The sequence below is a fragment of the Protopterus annectens genome, chromosome 4.part1 (assembly GCF_019279795.1).
Source record: "Protopterus annectens isolate FY-2018-M chromosome 4.part1, PAN1.0, whole genome shotgun sequence".
In the NCBI taxonomy this organism is placed as follows: domain Eukaryota; kingdom Metazoa; phylum Chordata; order Ceratodontiformes; family Protopteridae; genus Protopterus; species Protopterus annectens.
The window spans coordinates 543,131,469-543,147,962 of NC_056734.1; the positions used below are offsets into that span (position 1 = coordinate 543,131,469).

The 16,494-nt window shown below is 45.8% G+C and overlaps 1 protein-coding gene across 1 annotated transcript in view; it reads left to right on the top strand.

The window, feature by feature from the left end:
• The window catches only part of STAG1 (stromal antigen 1), a 2,620,144-nt gene that overhangs the window by 1,077,411 nt on the left and 1,526,239 nt on the right, over positions 1-16,494 (top strand). The gene's annotated exons all lie outside the window — the stretch shown is intronic.

The following is a 16,494-nucleotide window of genomic DNA, read 5'->3' on the forward strand; positions in this document are numbered from 1 at the left end:
TGTAATAGTGTCTGTAAGAGAAACTGATGTCTTTTTAACGCTCCCTTTTTAGAACTAGGCAGATGTTTTTTTTTTTGGGGGGGGGGTCAGACCCACTTACAGGTGGTATTAAGCTATTTGGATATTTTCACACCAGGTAATATAAGGTACATATACACATTCTGTACGACACAAACCCTCCCAACAAAGTACACTCGTCCAGTATGCCAATGATTCCACTCTCATCTCTTCTAGCAATTTCTCTGATCTCCTTAGGATTACACAAAAAGCCTTTATATCTAAAGAAACCTGGCTAAATGATGCACAGCTACTACTGAATCCAAAAAAAATCTTAAGTTTTTAATATTCTCAACAAAACCACCAACTCTAGACTTTAAACTTTATTCACAAAACAACACAGAAATTTTAACTAGTGAAGACAGCTAAATTATTAGGCATACTTATTGATGACAAACTCGCATTCAAGCAACATATTCTCAATACAGTAAAAAAAAAAAAACACTTTTTAAGCTGGGCAAACTTTATAGACATAAACTTTATCTAGACAAGCCAACCAGAATAAAACTTGTAAACACTTTACTTATCCCTTCCTTGTATCAAACTACAGTTTTTATTTGAATGCTTTTTTATTAAGGTATTATATTTTGTATATTAATAGCCGATGTAATTTTTACACAGCCTATTGCTCATTGTCTTTTATCTTTAAAGTACTCTATAATAAAAAAAGTTTTGTGGAGCTTTTCTCCCTGGGCCTCCACTGAAAATGGGTTTCTGACCCAGTGGACTTCCCAGTCAACAAATGTCATTAAATAGTGAAGGTGGCCGCCCCATCTCTGGAGATCTTTTATTTAATTCCATCATGTATAGAAGTGTGTTTTCAGGTTGTGGCTCGATGTTCTTCATGTTTCACTGTTGCAGTCATCACTTGTGGGTTATCCCTGCTATGGTAGCCCTCGGCTGGCCTGAATACCAGAGTCAGTGTTTTTTCTGCGTCGGTTGCTGTTGCTTGTTGACTGATGTCAGGTTGTCATTGCTATAAAGCAAGGCAGCCGACGCCATTACACCAGTCTTTCTTGCCGTGGAGCCCGTAGATTAAGCAGTTCGTAAGTGTGCCAGCCGGTCACTACCAAAACTCGAATTACAGCTGAAAACGTCTAAAGCTGAATAGCCCATTGGGGATCCTTTTTTCTTGCACTAACCGATGTCCAAAAACGTTAACATTTGTCTCATGTGGAAAGCAGATCCCACACCAAGACGTCCATTCATACTGTGTCACTTGTTTAAGCCCAGACCACGACATCCCCCATTGCTGGTTCTGTGCCCTCTTTCATGCGAGAACCATTCGTCATAGAGCTCTTATTGTAGACAGGTATTTTAGTCTTCCATCTTTCCATTCTGAAATGGCGTCCATCAGCCAACAATCTGTAGACACTGTGAAAAAACGTAGTGATAAAGATAGAGACAGACCACACAAGGCTTAAGCCTTCTGACGACGCTACCGCTAAGCAGGTCGTCAATTCTCTGGAATTCAGTGAGGTGCTTTCGCAGCCCCTGATGCCCAATACAATATCTGCGCAGGCCTCTACCGAGACACTTTCGGAGTCCAGTATGCTGCAGAAATCTTCTTTGACTTGTGAGCCTTTGGTTGTCTCTGCCTTGGTTGAGTCCGGAGCTGCAACGCAGGCACTGCCTTTCGTGGAGGCCTATCGCACTACAGATTTCTAGGCAAAAAAACGATTTCTTCTCATCCGACTACTGTTTCTATCAGACCGATGGATACTCTTAAGGCCTAAAAGCCAGGCCACTCCTAGAAAATCTGCTTGTAGCCACCATTTTACTCCTGCTCCACCACCCAAAGCCCAAATGCTTAAGATGGTGGAGGATCTCATCTCCCTTATCAGGGGGTAGTCAGGCCACAACTTCTAAAAGGAAAAGACACCCTTCTCCTGAACTAATGACAGAGCAGGATTCTGAGGAATCTGATTACTCAGATTTTGAAGAGGAACAATCACCTCTGACTGCTTGAGGATTCAGATGCAGAGAAATCCATTCCTTCTGCCTCCCCACCAGAAGACCTTTCCTTTGGGGAACTCCTTCACATCCCTAGGAACATTTCCACTGGGAATCTCAGGACTTCCCTCAGTCTAAGAAAAGACTAAGAGAGTTTCTAGACCTGCCCCAGCACAGACCACTGTCCATCCCCCCTATCTTAGAAGTGGTGGATGATGTTTTCCATGAATCCAGCTTAGTCCCTGGCGCCCTCCCACCTGCTCCCAGTAAACCTGACAAGTATTACAGAGTACCGGATTCTCACAGATACTGTACAGAAATCTTGCTGCAGACCCGGAGGTCATTGCACAGGGACCTAAAGGAGCTAAGGCTAGTTCTGCAAAGAATCCTATTCCGTCTGACAAGGATTTTTGAGCTCTGAACTGATGAGGTAAAAAAGTATACACCTCTGCAACCTTAGCCATCAGAGCACTCAACTGTCAGTTCCATATGCTAAAATATCAACAACACACTTTGGAAATATTAAAGTAAAAGATTTCTACCTTTTCTGTCTGTGCCAGTTTGAAAGAGTTAGCAGATTTACTGCACTCTACTTGTCAAGTAGCCAAACACTCATTACACTGTAGATATGATGCCCTAGAAGCCTCAAGCAGGGCAGCAGTGTCAGGATCTGTCATTAGGGGACCTGCATGGTTGAAGGAACAACCTCTCCCTGATCATGTCCAGTCTAAATTAATCGATGCACCCTTGGATAAGGACCACTTGTTTGGAGTAAAAGCAGAAGAGGTGCTTAAAAAGATGGAAGACAAAGCAAAATCTATGCAAACAATGAAAGATTTCTTTCAGGTTCAACCTCCTAGGTTCAGCAAGAATTTTCCCTCTAAGCACTGGTCCTTTCCTGCACCTAGCAGACAGGGCCAAGGTAAGCCCTGCAGGGACAAGACCACCCATGCCCCTATCCCAAGGCCAGCAGAGAACCAAACAGTGGACCACTTCTACCCCAGAGGCAGGGAGTTCTAAGCTATCTTTCTATGGCAAAAACTCTCGTGACTCCCTCTCCCCCCTTTCACTCACCAAAAACTAAGAAGGCGGCTCTCTCTGCAAAGAAAATTGTCTGTAACAAAAGTCCAGTGGGTCTTAAAGATCATTTTTCAGGGATACAGATTCTCTTTCCCCGAACTTCCATTTCCAAGAGGGTACCCAGACTTACCTCCAAATCAGTGGGCAGAGGCAATGAAAGAAGTCCAAACTGTCATATCCCAGTGGGCAGTAGAACCTGTTCCCGCAGATCAAACAGGCAAAGGCTTTTATACCAGACTATTCCTTGTTCCCAGAAAAGAGGGCACTTGGCGCCCCATCCTGTATCTATCCATTTTGAGCACCTCCTTGGTGGTCCCCAAATTCAGAATGCTAACTTTGCAGCTGCTGCTGCCTATGCTGACAAAAAATGCCTGGTTAGTGACCCAAGACCTAAAAGATGCCTACCCCCACATCCCCATAAGGGAATCCTGCACGAAATTCCTGCACTTCAGAGCAGGCTCAAAACACTTTCTGTTCTCTGTGCTACACTTTGGCTTATCTACTGATCCCAGGGTTTTCACGAAATGCTTAGCCCCGGCCACAGCATTTTACAGACAGAGAAGTCTGCAGATTTGCCCTTATTTGGACGACTGCCTCATTCAGGCAGAGTGCAAAGAAAAGCTGCTCCAGGACCTCCTCTTTGTCAAAACCCTCCCAACTTCCTTAGGGTTCACCGTCAACGAGAAGAAATCAAAGCAAACACCCTCCGGGAGGATTATTTTCTTGGGAGCAATGCTAGACACCATCCCAAATGGCCTTCCTAGCCCCAGAAAAGCAGAGTTTCCTGACTCTCTACTTTACCCACCTGGCTTCCAGAAGTCCCCTCATGGCGAGGAAGTTCCGGCAAGCCTTGGGATACATGGCATCTTGCATCCTAATTCCTCTGGCCAGGCTTCACATGAGAAAACTTAGTGGTATCTAAAGAACATTTGGTGTCAGCACTCACAGCCTCTAGAGACCTGTCTCCCTCTGATCCCCTGTATAGGGGCTGAATTTCTCTGGTGGGCAGGTGCCTGTACCAAGAACAAAGGTCTTCCTCTCATTTTCCACCCTACTGGCCAGACCATCACCACTGACGTCTCGGCCATTGCTTGGGGCACTCACATAGCAGGCAGGTGCACCCAAGGTCTTTGGATGCCCAGCTCCTTCCTTTACACATCAACCAGAAGGAATTGATGGCAGTACAAAAGGCTCTAACATCCTTCAAACCCCATCTCAGGCCAGGGGTTCTCCTTACCAAAACAGACAACACGACAGTAATGTGGTACATCAACAGACAGGGAGGGACCCAATCTTACCCTCTGTGCAGGCTAGATATGAACCTCTGGCTGACAGCCTCCTCCATGGGATTACACCTAATTGCCCAATACCTGCCAGGAATCAACAACACCCTGGCAGACCACTTGAGCAGAAACTTACTGGACCTCCATGAATGGCAGCTCCACAGAAAAATCTTTTTGCAGTTCACTCAGGAGTGGGGATCTCTGGAGGTGGATGTCTTTGTTTTGCACCTCAACCACCAGCTAAAAAAAATTCTGGACCCCAGGGAGTATCACAACCTAGCATGGAAGATGGATGCCTTGCACTTCCCCTGGAACTCCCACTTTATGTATGCATTCCCTCCTCTGCCTCTTATTCCCAAGGTACTGATCAAGACAAGGAAGGAGAGGCCAAAGGCCATCCTAATTGCTCCAGATTGGCCCAGACAGCATTGGTACCCCGTGCTGCGTAGCTTGACATTCACAGCCTCCCAGGCAGCTTCCCCTGATCTCAGACCTCTTGACTCAGGTGGGGGGAGGGGGGAATGCTGCACCCAGACTTGCAGACTCTCAAACTGTCAGCATGGCTAATACTCTAAAAGCAAACAAGCGGCCCCTGTTAAGCAGACCGGTCCTAGACATTATCACAGAGGCCAGAAGGCCCAGCACCAGAAAATCTTATGCCGGGAAATGGAAAATATTCTGCTCCTGGAGCCAGTCCAGAGGGGGCAGTAGCTCACAATCTTCCGTCCCTCTTATCCTGGACTACCTAGCGGAGCTACTCAGTAGTGGCCTCTCCTCCTCTTCTTCTGTTAAAATCCATGCCTCAGCCATTTCAGCTCATTTCAATACAGACCAGCCCCTGTTCTCACATCCTTTGATTAAACAATTCCTCAAAGGGGCTTATAATATCAGACCTCCCAGAAGGCCACCTATGCCAGCCTGAGACCTGAATTATGTTTTAGAGAAACTAACCTTACCACCATTCGAACCTGCTGCTTCAGCAGAATTGAAATACCTCTCCTGGAAGACTGCTTTCCTACTAGCTATCACCTCACCCAGAAGGGTTTCTTAACTTCAGGCACTAATGGCCATTGAGCCCTTCATCATTTTCCATGCAGACAGGGTCTCCCTGAGGACTGTCCCCCCCTTTATGCCCAAGGTGGTAACTAATGTGCCCCTCAACCAGCCATACATCTACCCACTTTCTTTCCTAACTCTCAAAACAAGGGGGAAAGACTTCTGCACTCATTAGACATGCACAGACAGCTCAGATACTACCTGGACCGTACTAAACTCTTCAGGAAAACAGACCAACTTCTTGTCAGCTTTGCCCCAGGGTCAAAGGGGAAGCCCATTTCCAAATGGATATCACACTGTATCCATTTCTGCTGCAGACTACATGGGAAACCATCCCCTAAGTCTATTCGTACTCATTCCACTAGGGCAGCCTCCACTTCCACAGCATTCCTCAGAGGAATTCCCACCAGGGACATCTTGGAAGCTGCCACCTGGACCTCTGTCCATACCCTTACAAAGCATTACCACTTGCCTCTTTTCTCTAAGGCTAGGGCATGGTTTGCCTCTGCAGTTCTGCAGGGCATGCTTACCCATGCCTAGGGCTCTTAACTAATCCTGCCACCCTTCTCCTCAGCTTTGGGAATCCTCCCACATGTGATGACTGCAGCAGTGAAACACGAACATAGTACAGATGTTCTTCGTGTTTCACTGTTGCAGTCATCACATTTGGGTTATCTACTTGCAGTAGCCCTCAGTCGGCCTGATTAACAAAGTTTTGGGTCCTGCGTCGGTTGCTGTCCCATCTTCCATGACGTCAGGTAGTCAGGGGTATAAAATGCAGCTGACGCCATTACATCAGTATTTCTTGCCATGCGGTGCCCGAAGCAGAAACAGTTCGCAAGTGCTGGCCGGCCTACTCCTGAAATTTTCGTTTTCGAGTTTCAGAACCGAAGTCTTCAACTAAGCTAAGTACCCCGTTGGGGAAACTTTTTCTTGCTCTAAACCAATGTCAGTAAAAGTCAATAATTGTATTTCTTGCGGAAAGCAAATACCTCATAAAGATTTTCATTCGTACTGCATTCCTTGCCTAGGCCCCGACCGCGATGTACCTCGCTGTCGGTTTTGTACCTTATTTAAACAATGAACTATACGTCAATGGTATATTTACGCTTCTAATATTTTTGGTACTCTGTTCAATTATCCAGATATGGCTTCGGTAAGCCACCCGACTACCGGCATTCCGAAAGAACGCAAAGATAGAGACAGAGACAGACAGCATAGGTCCAAAGCTGCCGACACTGCTTCTCCTAAGCTAGTCGCCAGTTCGCTGGTACTCAGTGAGGCGCTTTCGCAGCCCCTGATACCCACTACTTCAGATTCGCAGGCCTCTACTGAGACCCCATTCAGAGTCCGGTATGCCGTGAGATGCTTCAGCTGTGGAACCTGCGGATGTCTCTAACTTGGATGGGTCCGGAGCCGCTGTGCAGGCACCGGCTGCTGAGGGTGTATTAAGGCCTACTGATTTGCATATTAAACCGACGCCATCTTCTTCTTCAAGGCCTAAAGCTCGATCCATGCCTAGAAAACCAATGCCCAGACCGCATGGTCAGGCCTCTATGCCTAAAAAACAAATGATAAGAATGGCTGAATATCTTATTACTTTAATCAGGGAAAGCCAACCTTCCCCCCTCTGAGAGAACTAGGACTGAGTTTGCTTATGATTCTTCTGATCAGGATTCTGAAATTTCTGTTTCCTTTGAAGACCAGGATTTACTCTTGTCTACCTATGAGGGTTCTGATGTAGAGGACTCTATTCCCTCTGCTTCCCCTCCGGAGGATTTCTCTTTTGGTGAAACCTTGCATACTCTTAGGGAGCATTTTCTCTGGGAAAGCCAGGATTACTCTGATTCTAAAAAGAGGCTTAGGGATTTCTTACTCCTGCCCCAACACAGGCCTTTAGCTATCCCCCCTGTACTGGACATTGTTGTTGATGCCTTTTTGGAATCTAGCTTGGACTCTGACTCTTTACCTCCTGCTCCCAGAAAACCTGATATTACAGGGTTCCTGACTCTCTCAAGTTCCTTTTTAAAAATTCTGTTGCGGATCCTGAGACCATTTCACAGGGACCCAAGGGCATTAAGGCTACTACTGCCAAAAATCCTACCCCCTCTGATAGAGATTCCAGGGCGCTGGAAAGATGGGGTAAGAAGGTATACACTTCTGCATCCTTGGCCATTAGGGCCTTAAACTGCCAGTTTCATATGTTAAAGTATCAGCAGCATATTATTGGATTGCTTAAACAGAAGTTGATGTTGATTCCAGACTGTGCTGAAAATAAAGATAAACAGGATTTAATGCATTTTGCTGAACAAGTTGGAAAACATACTTTGCAGTGTGGTTTTGATTCAGTAGAGGCATCTTGCAGGGTTGCTGTGACTGGGTCTGTACTTAGAAGGCATGCTTAGCTTAAGGAGCAATCTTTGCCAGATCATGTTTAAGCTAAATTGCTGGATGCTCCCTTAAACCAAGGCCGCCGGTTTGGTAACAAAGCAGTAGTACTTAAAAAAAAAAAAAAAAAAAAAAAAAAAAAAATGGAGGAAAAAGCTAAATCTATGCAAACTATTAAAGATTTTCCTACAAGTACAACCTCCAAGATTTAGTAGGCATTGGCCCTCTAAGAATTGTTTTTTTCCTGCCTCTTCCAGGCCTTTTCAGTCCAAACCCAGAACCAGCAGAACACCCAGGCTTCAGTCCCAGGGTACGCACAGGACTAAACAGTGGGGGACTCCCACTTCCAAATCAGAGAATAGTAAGACTCCATCCTATGGTGAACTCTCTCAATGACTTAACCTTAAAACTTCCAAGCACCTCTCAACTGACTACTCCTTTAGGGGGAAAGATTGCTCTGCAGGCAAAAAACTGGGAACTCAGTACCCAGGACAAATGGGTTTTAAATATACTTTCCCAAGGATACAGCTTTCACTTCCACACATTACCAGCCCCAAACGATTGGCTAGATCTACCCCCAAATCAGTTGGCAGAGGCTCAAAAGCAAGTACTCTCTCTCTCAAGCATAAAAGCTATTCAAACTGTACCAGAAGAGGAAAAGGGACAAGGTTTCTACTCAAGACTTTTCCTGGTACCCAGGAAAGACAACTCTTGGTGTTATTTCCTGGACCTTTCTATATTAAACACCTTTTTGGTGATTCCAAAATTCAAGATGCTAACTCTTCACCAATTACTTCCTATGCTAGGCAAATATGCCTGGTTGGCAACACTGGATTTAAAAGAAGCCTACCTGCACATCCCAATCAGGGAATCTTGCAGAAGATACCTACGCTTCAAAGCAGGCTACATGCACCATCAGTTCTCTGCACTGCCCTTTGGCTTATCTACTGCGCCCAGGGTATTCACAAAGTCATTGCGTTTTGCAGGCAAAGAAACATTCAAATATACTCATACCTGGATGATTGTCTAATTCAGGCAGAAAGCCAGGACATACTTTTGAGTCATCTGGCATTTGTACAAAAGGTGCTTGTCTGGGGTACACCATAAACGAAAATAAATCACATCTGGTACCCTGTCAACAAATTATATTCCTGGGAGCAAGTTTGAACACAGCTTCCCAGATGGCTTTCCTCATGCCAGTGAAACAAATTAATTTGACAACTTACTTCAAACTAATGGCCACAAAAACCCTGCTATCTGCAAGACAAATGCAAGCATTGGGGTTCATGGCCTCCTGCATTCTACTAATTCCATATGCAAGACTGCATATGAGGAAAGTTCAATGGTATGTAAAAAGCCTGTGGTATCAACATTCTCAGGATCTATAAGCATAGATCCGTATCGTACCTTACCTACAGTTAGAGTTCCTTTGTTGGGCAGAGGCCTGCCACCAAAACAAGGGACTACCATTCACTCTACCCCCTGCTGCCCAAACCCTTACAACAGATGCATCAGACTATGCATGGGGGGCTTGGCAGGGAAGTGCTTTCAGGGCAAATGGAATCCAAGTCAAATGCACCTGCATATCAATCAGAAAGAAATGTTAGCTGTACAGAATGCTCTGTCAGCCTTCAAGGACCACATTCTTCCAGGACAATTAATGGTAAGGACGGACAACACCACTGTCATGTGGTACATAAACAAGCAGGGGGGGGTACCCATTCTTACCCCTCTGCAGACTAGCCATGGCTCTGTAGAACACAGCCTTGAGCTACCAAGTACATCTTCAGGCTCAGTTCCTGCCAGGAAAACTAAATACACTGGCAGACGAACTCCGCAGAAATCTCATGGACCCACACGAGTGGAAACTGAAACAAAAGATATTCAACATGTTGATAAACAAATGGGGGAGTCGAGATATAGACCTGTTTGCCTCCCCCCAGAACAACCAATTGGACAAATTCTGCACAAGGACTCCCCACAAACAAACTTGGAAAGTGGATGCCCTGTCCTTCAGCTGGAAAAATCTATCAGTTTATGCCTTTCCTCCTCTGCCAAGTGCTACTAAAGATCAAACAGGACAAACCAAGGACGATACTGATTGTACCAGACTGGCCACACCAACACTGGTACCCCCTCTTGTGCAGTTTGTCACTGCTGGCTCCATGACACCTGCCTCAGACCCCTACCCTGCTGTCACAGCAGGAAAGCCAGATTCTGCACCCTCAGCTTCAAACCCTGACCCTGGCAGCCTGGCTAATTTCCTAACCGCTCCATTACCATCCCTCAGCAAACAAGTGTTGGATGTTATTTTGGAGGCTAGGAGGCCTAGTACTAGAAAATCTTATGCTGAAAAATGGAAAAGATTCTGTGCCTGGTGCCAAACTCCAGGGATGGGCACAGCAGTGCTCAATTTACCTCCGATTCTTCAATACTTAACTGAAATGCTTCACAAGGGCCTTTCTTTTTCCTCAGTCAAAATTCACGGCTCAGCCATTTCAGCTCGTTGCAACACAGAACCACCCCTCTTCTCTCATCCACTGCTCACAGTTCTTCAGAGGGGCCAAAAACTTAAGACTACCCAGGAGAGCCCCAACTCCAGCCTGGGACCTTAACTTTGTATTGGTAAAAACTCTCTCTTCCTCCTTTTGAGCCAGCTGCAAGCGCAGAGTTAAAATTTCTTTCCTGTAAAACAGCCTTCCTTTTAGCAATTACTTCAGCAAGAAGGGTATCTGAACTACAGGCCCTCATGGCGGTGGAACCTTTCATCATATTTCATGTGGACAGGGTGTCCCTCAGGACCAATCCCTCCTTCATGCCCAAGGTGGTATCCAGTGTGGCTCTTAATCAGTCCATTCATTTGCCAACCTTCTTTTGTAATCCACAGAACAAGGGGGAAAGGATTCTGCACTCCTTAGATGTGCACAAACTTAGATTTTACTTGGACAGGACTAAACCTCAAAGGAAATCTGAACAACTGCTGGTGGCATTTGCAGCAGGGGCAGAGGGGAAGGCTATTTCAAAGCAAACCATTTCTAAATGGATTTGCCATTGTATTTATTTCTGCTGTTAGCACCATGGAAAACCTATCCCACAGGAGATTAGACCCCATTCAACCAGGGCTGCCTACCAGGGACATCCTAGAAGCTGCTACCTGGAGTTCTGTACATACTTTCACCAAGCATTAGCATTTACCAATTTTCTATAAATCTAGAGCTGGCTTTGCCACTGCAGTCTTGCAGGACGTTATAGCTGGTCCTAATGCTATCTAAATGCCTCCTCCTATCCTTAGCTTTGGGAATCTACCCAAATGTGATGACTGCAACAGTGAAACACGAAGAACATAGTACAGTTGAGTACACTTAGCATAAATGTAGATGTTTGAGTGTATTCACTGTTGCTGTCCTGGTTACCCTTCCTCCAGCCCCCTGATTTCTTTTGCCTATATCTTTATTCTCCCTTACTATACTTAAAAGCTTTTTTGTGTATTTGCTTTTTTGTTGGAGGTGTAACTTTGTATGTATATGTGTGTGTATGTATATATATATATATATATATATCACTGATGTAATGGCGTCGGCTGCATGCTTTATACCCCTGAATACCCGACATCATGGAAGATGAGACCGCAACTGACGCAGGACCCAAGACTTTGATAATCAGGCCGAATGAGGGCTACTGCAAGCAGATAACCCAAATGTAATGACTGCAACAGTGAATACACTCGAACATCTACATTTATGGTAAGTGTACACAACTGTACTTTACTAACTGTACTTGAAACGGCCATTAACTTCAACACTTTTTTCATTGATTGTATAGCTAAATTATCCTCCACTTTCCCCAATCCATCCATCAATACTCGCCCCTCACCCTGCACCCCAAACCCTCTCTCACCCCCCTCCTCCACCGCTATTCTCACTTAAACCTGTCTCCACCTATACTATAAAAAGACTACTGCAAAAGCTAAAACCATGCCGCAATGCCCCTGACAACCTTCCAGCAAATTTTCTTCAAATATCAGCCGAATCTATAGCCTATCCCATATCCATCCTCATTAATAGATCCATTCAGGAATCCTATGTACCAACCATCTGGCGTTATGCATACATAATTCCTCTCCACAAAGGTGGTAAGAACACAGACACTACCAACTTCAGACCCATAGCTATACTCTCTCCTCTCTCTAAAATTCTAGAGAAAGCCATCCACTCCCAGCTCATGCCCTACCTAATCCAGCACAAACTCTTCTCTCCCACCCAGCATGGCTTCCGCCCAGGCCACACCACCATGACAGCCCTCATTTCCTTCCTCAAAACAGTCAACCTAACACGTGAGAGCGGCAAATACGTATCTTCTCTTTTTCTTGACCTCTCAAAGGCATTCGACACTATTTCCCATTCCCTCCTCCTGTCCCAGCTCTCTCACTTGCATCTATCTTCCTCAACCCTAGACTGGTTCTCCAGCTACCTTTCCACGCGCCAGCAGGCTGTACAATGGAAAGAGTCAACCTCCCCTTTCTTACCTACACCCACAGGAGTTCCCAAGGATCAGTACTTGGCCCTCTGCTCTTCAACTTATTCATTAACAACTTTCACCTCTCCATCCCTGAAGCCTCAGTCATCCAATACGCAGATGACTCCACTATCATCTGCTCAGCCTCCTGCCCCTCCAAACTTCTACTTAATACCCAAACAGCCTTCTCCAAAATTGAATCATGGATGCAATCGCATCACTTGGCCCTAAATGCCAACAAAACAAAGCTAATGATATTTACTCCTACTAAAACTTCCCAGTTCCACAAAGTCCAATTTTCCATCAAAAGCCACAATAACACCCCTCTTGAAATCGTTCCTAGTACCAAACTACTTGGCATTACCATCGATGAAAACCTAAAATTTGACTCCCACATCCTCTCAGCAATCAAAAAAACCTACCAGAAAATCGGCCTCCTCTACAGCCACAACTACTACCTTACTCCATCTTCCCGTCATACCCTTGCATCTACCTTCCTTCTCCCCTCTCTCTTGTACGGTGCTCCCCTATTCTCCAACCTACAACTCGGACTCCGTGCTAAACTTGAGGCCTGTTACAACAAAATCTGCAAATTTGCAACCAATTCTAAGAACTCTTCCCATCACTGTCACTCCCTACACACCCTAAACTGGCTAGAACTCCACAACCACCTAAAGTACCTACAACTTACAACAGCCCACAAACTCATCTTTAAACCAGCAGAATGCCCCTCTCTTACTAAATCTCTAACAGCCTACACACCTACCCGTACCCTGAGATCCACAGGCCAAAACCTCCTGCATGTACACAAACCCATCCACCCAACTGGTAAACTACTACTATCCCACACTATAGCCAAACTATGGAACAATCTCCCCACACCACTATGTAATATACCTAACCACAACAATTTCAAATCCATGCTTCTCTCCCATCTCTCCTCCAAATGAGAATGTCCTTCACATGCTTCCACCTAAAACTCCCACACTACTAACTCCACACCTAAATCATCATTTCTTTGCCTACTTTAACTTAATTCAGAGATCTTGCTCAGAACACCTTTTCATAAATCTCTTACATGCATGCCTCTGGTCTACCTAACTCATTTTCTCAAACTTTCATTGTTTGTTTTTCTTATCCATTGTACCCATAATATTGTTTTCCTCTGTAATATTGTTAATTTGTCTCTATTCGTATGTATTTGTATGTCTGTTTGGGGCTTTTCCCCTCGGGTCTCCACTGAAAAAGGGTAATTCTTACCCAACTGGACCAACCCGGTTAACAAATGCAAATAAATAAATAAATAATGACTGTACGGATGATAGAGTTCACAGGCACACAACTGAACACTGTCATGCAAATAAACTAGGTTACTGTTACAGCATGCATCATCTGTGCGAGAAAAAGTTCCAACTTCTACTGGATTGATGCACCCTCTCCCCCAGTAAGAGTTATTCTAAGAGCTCTAGGTTCCATGTCAGCATCCGTATTTCTAGTGTCCTTGGCAAGGTTCTGTATGCGAGTATCTCAGTGGACACTAGCAGTCCAGTGGTCCATCCTGTATCATCGCTTATCTGTTCCAATTAAACTGACTTCAGTCTGCAGGTGGTATCTTCAATAGTAGATGTCATCAGACAATCTTCACCTAGGCAGACCCTTTCCGCCCCTCCTCCATCAGCCACAGTGACCACAGATGCTTCCTTATTGGGGGGAGGGGGGGTATTTCGAAGTAAGATCAGTCCAAGACACGTGGTCAATCTTAGAGACAAAATTGCACATCAGTGTTCTAGAGATGAGAGCAGTTCTTCTGACATTGCAAGCCTTTCAAGACTGTTTTCCTCTGGGAACAATAGCAATTCACACAGACATGTCACTGGTCTGGTATATCGACAAGCAGGTGGAACTTGCTTTTGCATGCTTTGTAAAGAGGCCATGAGATTGTGGAAACATGCAATCTCCTCAAACACCTTTGTGATTGAAATGCACATTCCTGGGGAGACCATTGTTCTTGCAGACAAACTCAGCCAATCCATTCTGAGTCTACATAAATGGTCCCTGTATCAGTCAGTAGCAAACTGGATATTTTTCTGATTGTGCCAACTTTGCTGTGACCTTTTTGTGTCCCCCTTAAATACCAAATGCAGCAATTAGTTCATCTGATCCCCCCAATCGGGGGAGCCATCCAGGGATGCTCTAATAAATTATTGGGCTCCAGGTCTTCTGTATGCCTATCCCCTGATCCCATTGATACCAAACATCCTATAGAAAGACAGCAGGTTCAAGAGCACACTGATCCTCATAGCCTCCTTCTGGCCTCGTCAGACATGGTTCCCCTTCCTGCGTTCTCATGCCAAGTATCTATCATGGATATTGGATCCCAGACAGGATCTGATTTCTCACCCATCAGACCAACAGTCCCACAATCTAAAGTCATTGAGACTAACCGCTTGGTTTCTCCACTTCATATGATTCTAAGAAAGTTCAGGCTAGCCTCTCCCATCCTAGATATAATTTTTGCTTCTCAAAAACCTGCTACCAAAAAAAAGTTTACAATAGTAAATGGAAAAGATTCTCAGTGTGGGCATGGAATCGGAACATCAACCCTTTCTCATCTCCCATTTCAGCCATCCTACTTAACTAAGTTCCCTGTTTCAAGAGGGAGACTGTTTGTTTTCCTACGATTAAATAACCGTTGGCAGCAATTGTTAATTTTCATGTCACAGATAATTCACATTCATTAGCCTTCATTTCAACATCTAGGTTATGCAAGGCCTTCTTGAAAGGACTATTTCTTATTAGGCTGCCTTTTAAAAAATCCTTCTCCTCCTTGTGATCTGAATCTGGTTCTACAAGTTCTTACTCAGAGACCCTTCGAGCCGGCTGATTCCTGTCACATGAAGTTTTTAACCTGGAAAACCATTTAATCTGAAGTAGGCACTTCATTTGTCAGCAACCTTTGGGATACGGATCCGATCTCGGATCCGAGCTGGCAACTTCTGCCACAGCATAGATCCGAGCTCCTAGCTCCTCCCTTTACCCATAATCCCCTGCCAATCCTGACTGACCCCAGATCTAGTTTGCCGCGCTTCAAGCTACAAGCTAGGTTCCTGAGCTCCTGGTTGATCGAAACTTTGTGAGTAAAAAAATTGCTATTTTCTTCATTTTTTTCTTCTGCTGTGAGTGAGTGTGAGTGGTTAGGTACCCTATAACCTTTTTAGCTAACTGCATTTTATTTGTTTTGTGATCCTTTTTCTCCTCCCTTCCTCGCTGGTCGTAGTGTGTGTGTGTGTGGTGTGTATAGGGGCCTAGTGAGTGTGTGTTCCCTTTATTTAAAATGTCAGAGGCCCCTAAAGCCATTTTTTCTAAGTGCACCGAGTGTGGCCATAAGCTTTCACTGGCAGATGGCCACACTCGGTGCGTTAGGTGCCTTGGGGTTGAACACCTCTCCTCTGGATGTGCGATTTGCGTGGCGTTCAACCCCAGGGCACTTAAGGACCGGAGGTTGAAGCTGATTCTGGCAGGCCTTTTGCCCCCAGATCAGCCTCCGGTACTTCTGTGGTCGCTATCCAGCCCTCTGTGGTGGCCACTCCTGCCCCCCTCCCTCCGGTCGGGACTCAACCTCCCGCTTCGGCTCTGGAGGAGAGGGCGGCCAAGAAAGACAAGCGGAGAGAGAAGCACCATAAGCGGCGGGCCGAGGACTCCTCGGCCCCGCCCGCCAAACGGGCTTCTCCCTTCAGGGCTTCTGGATCGCTGCCTCCTCAAATCCGATCCCCTTGCTTCTCACCGGGACCCGAGGAGGGGGTGACCAGGTCCTCGTCGAGGCGGCACTCCAGGCCTGCCTCAGTGGCCTCTTCGAGGTCAACTTATAGCATGTCGGATGCAGACATGGACCGGATGATGAGGAGGTTCATCCAGGCCCAGCTGCAGATGGGAGTGCTCTTGCCCCCCCCCCCCCCTCCAGGGGGAGCTCGACCCCATTCTTTGCTCCAATTGCTCCTTCTCCGACCCGTTTTCCGGGTTCGGATCGTTCGGAGTCGAGCCGCGTTGGATCCGGGGGTGGGTCGGAGCCGACAGTGCTGGGCACTTCAGCTCCGATTGTTCCCTAGAGTTTGTCAGATCCGACCTCTCGGAGCCGTGGGCCGAGCTTCGGATCAGAGGGATT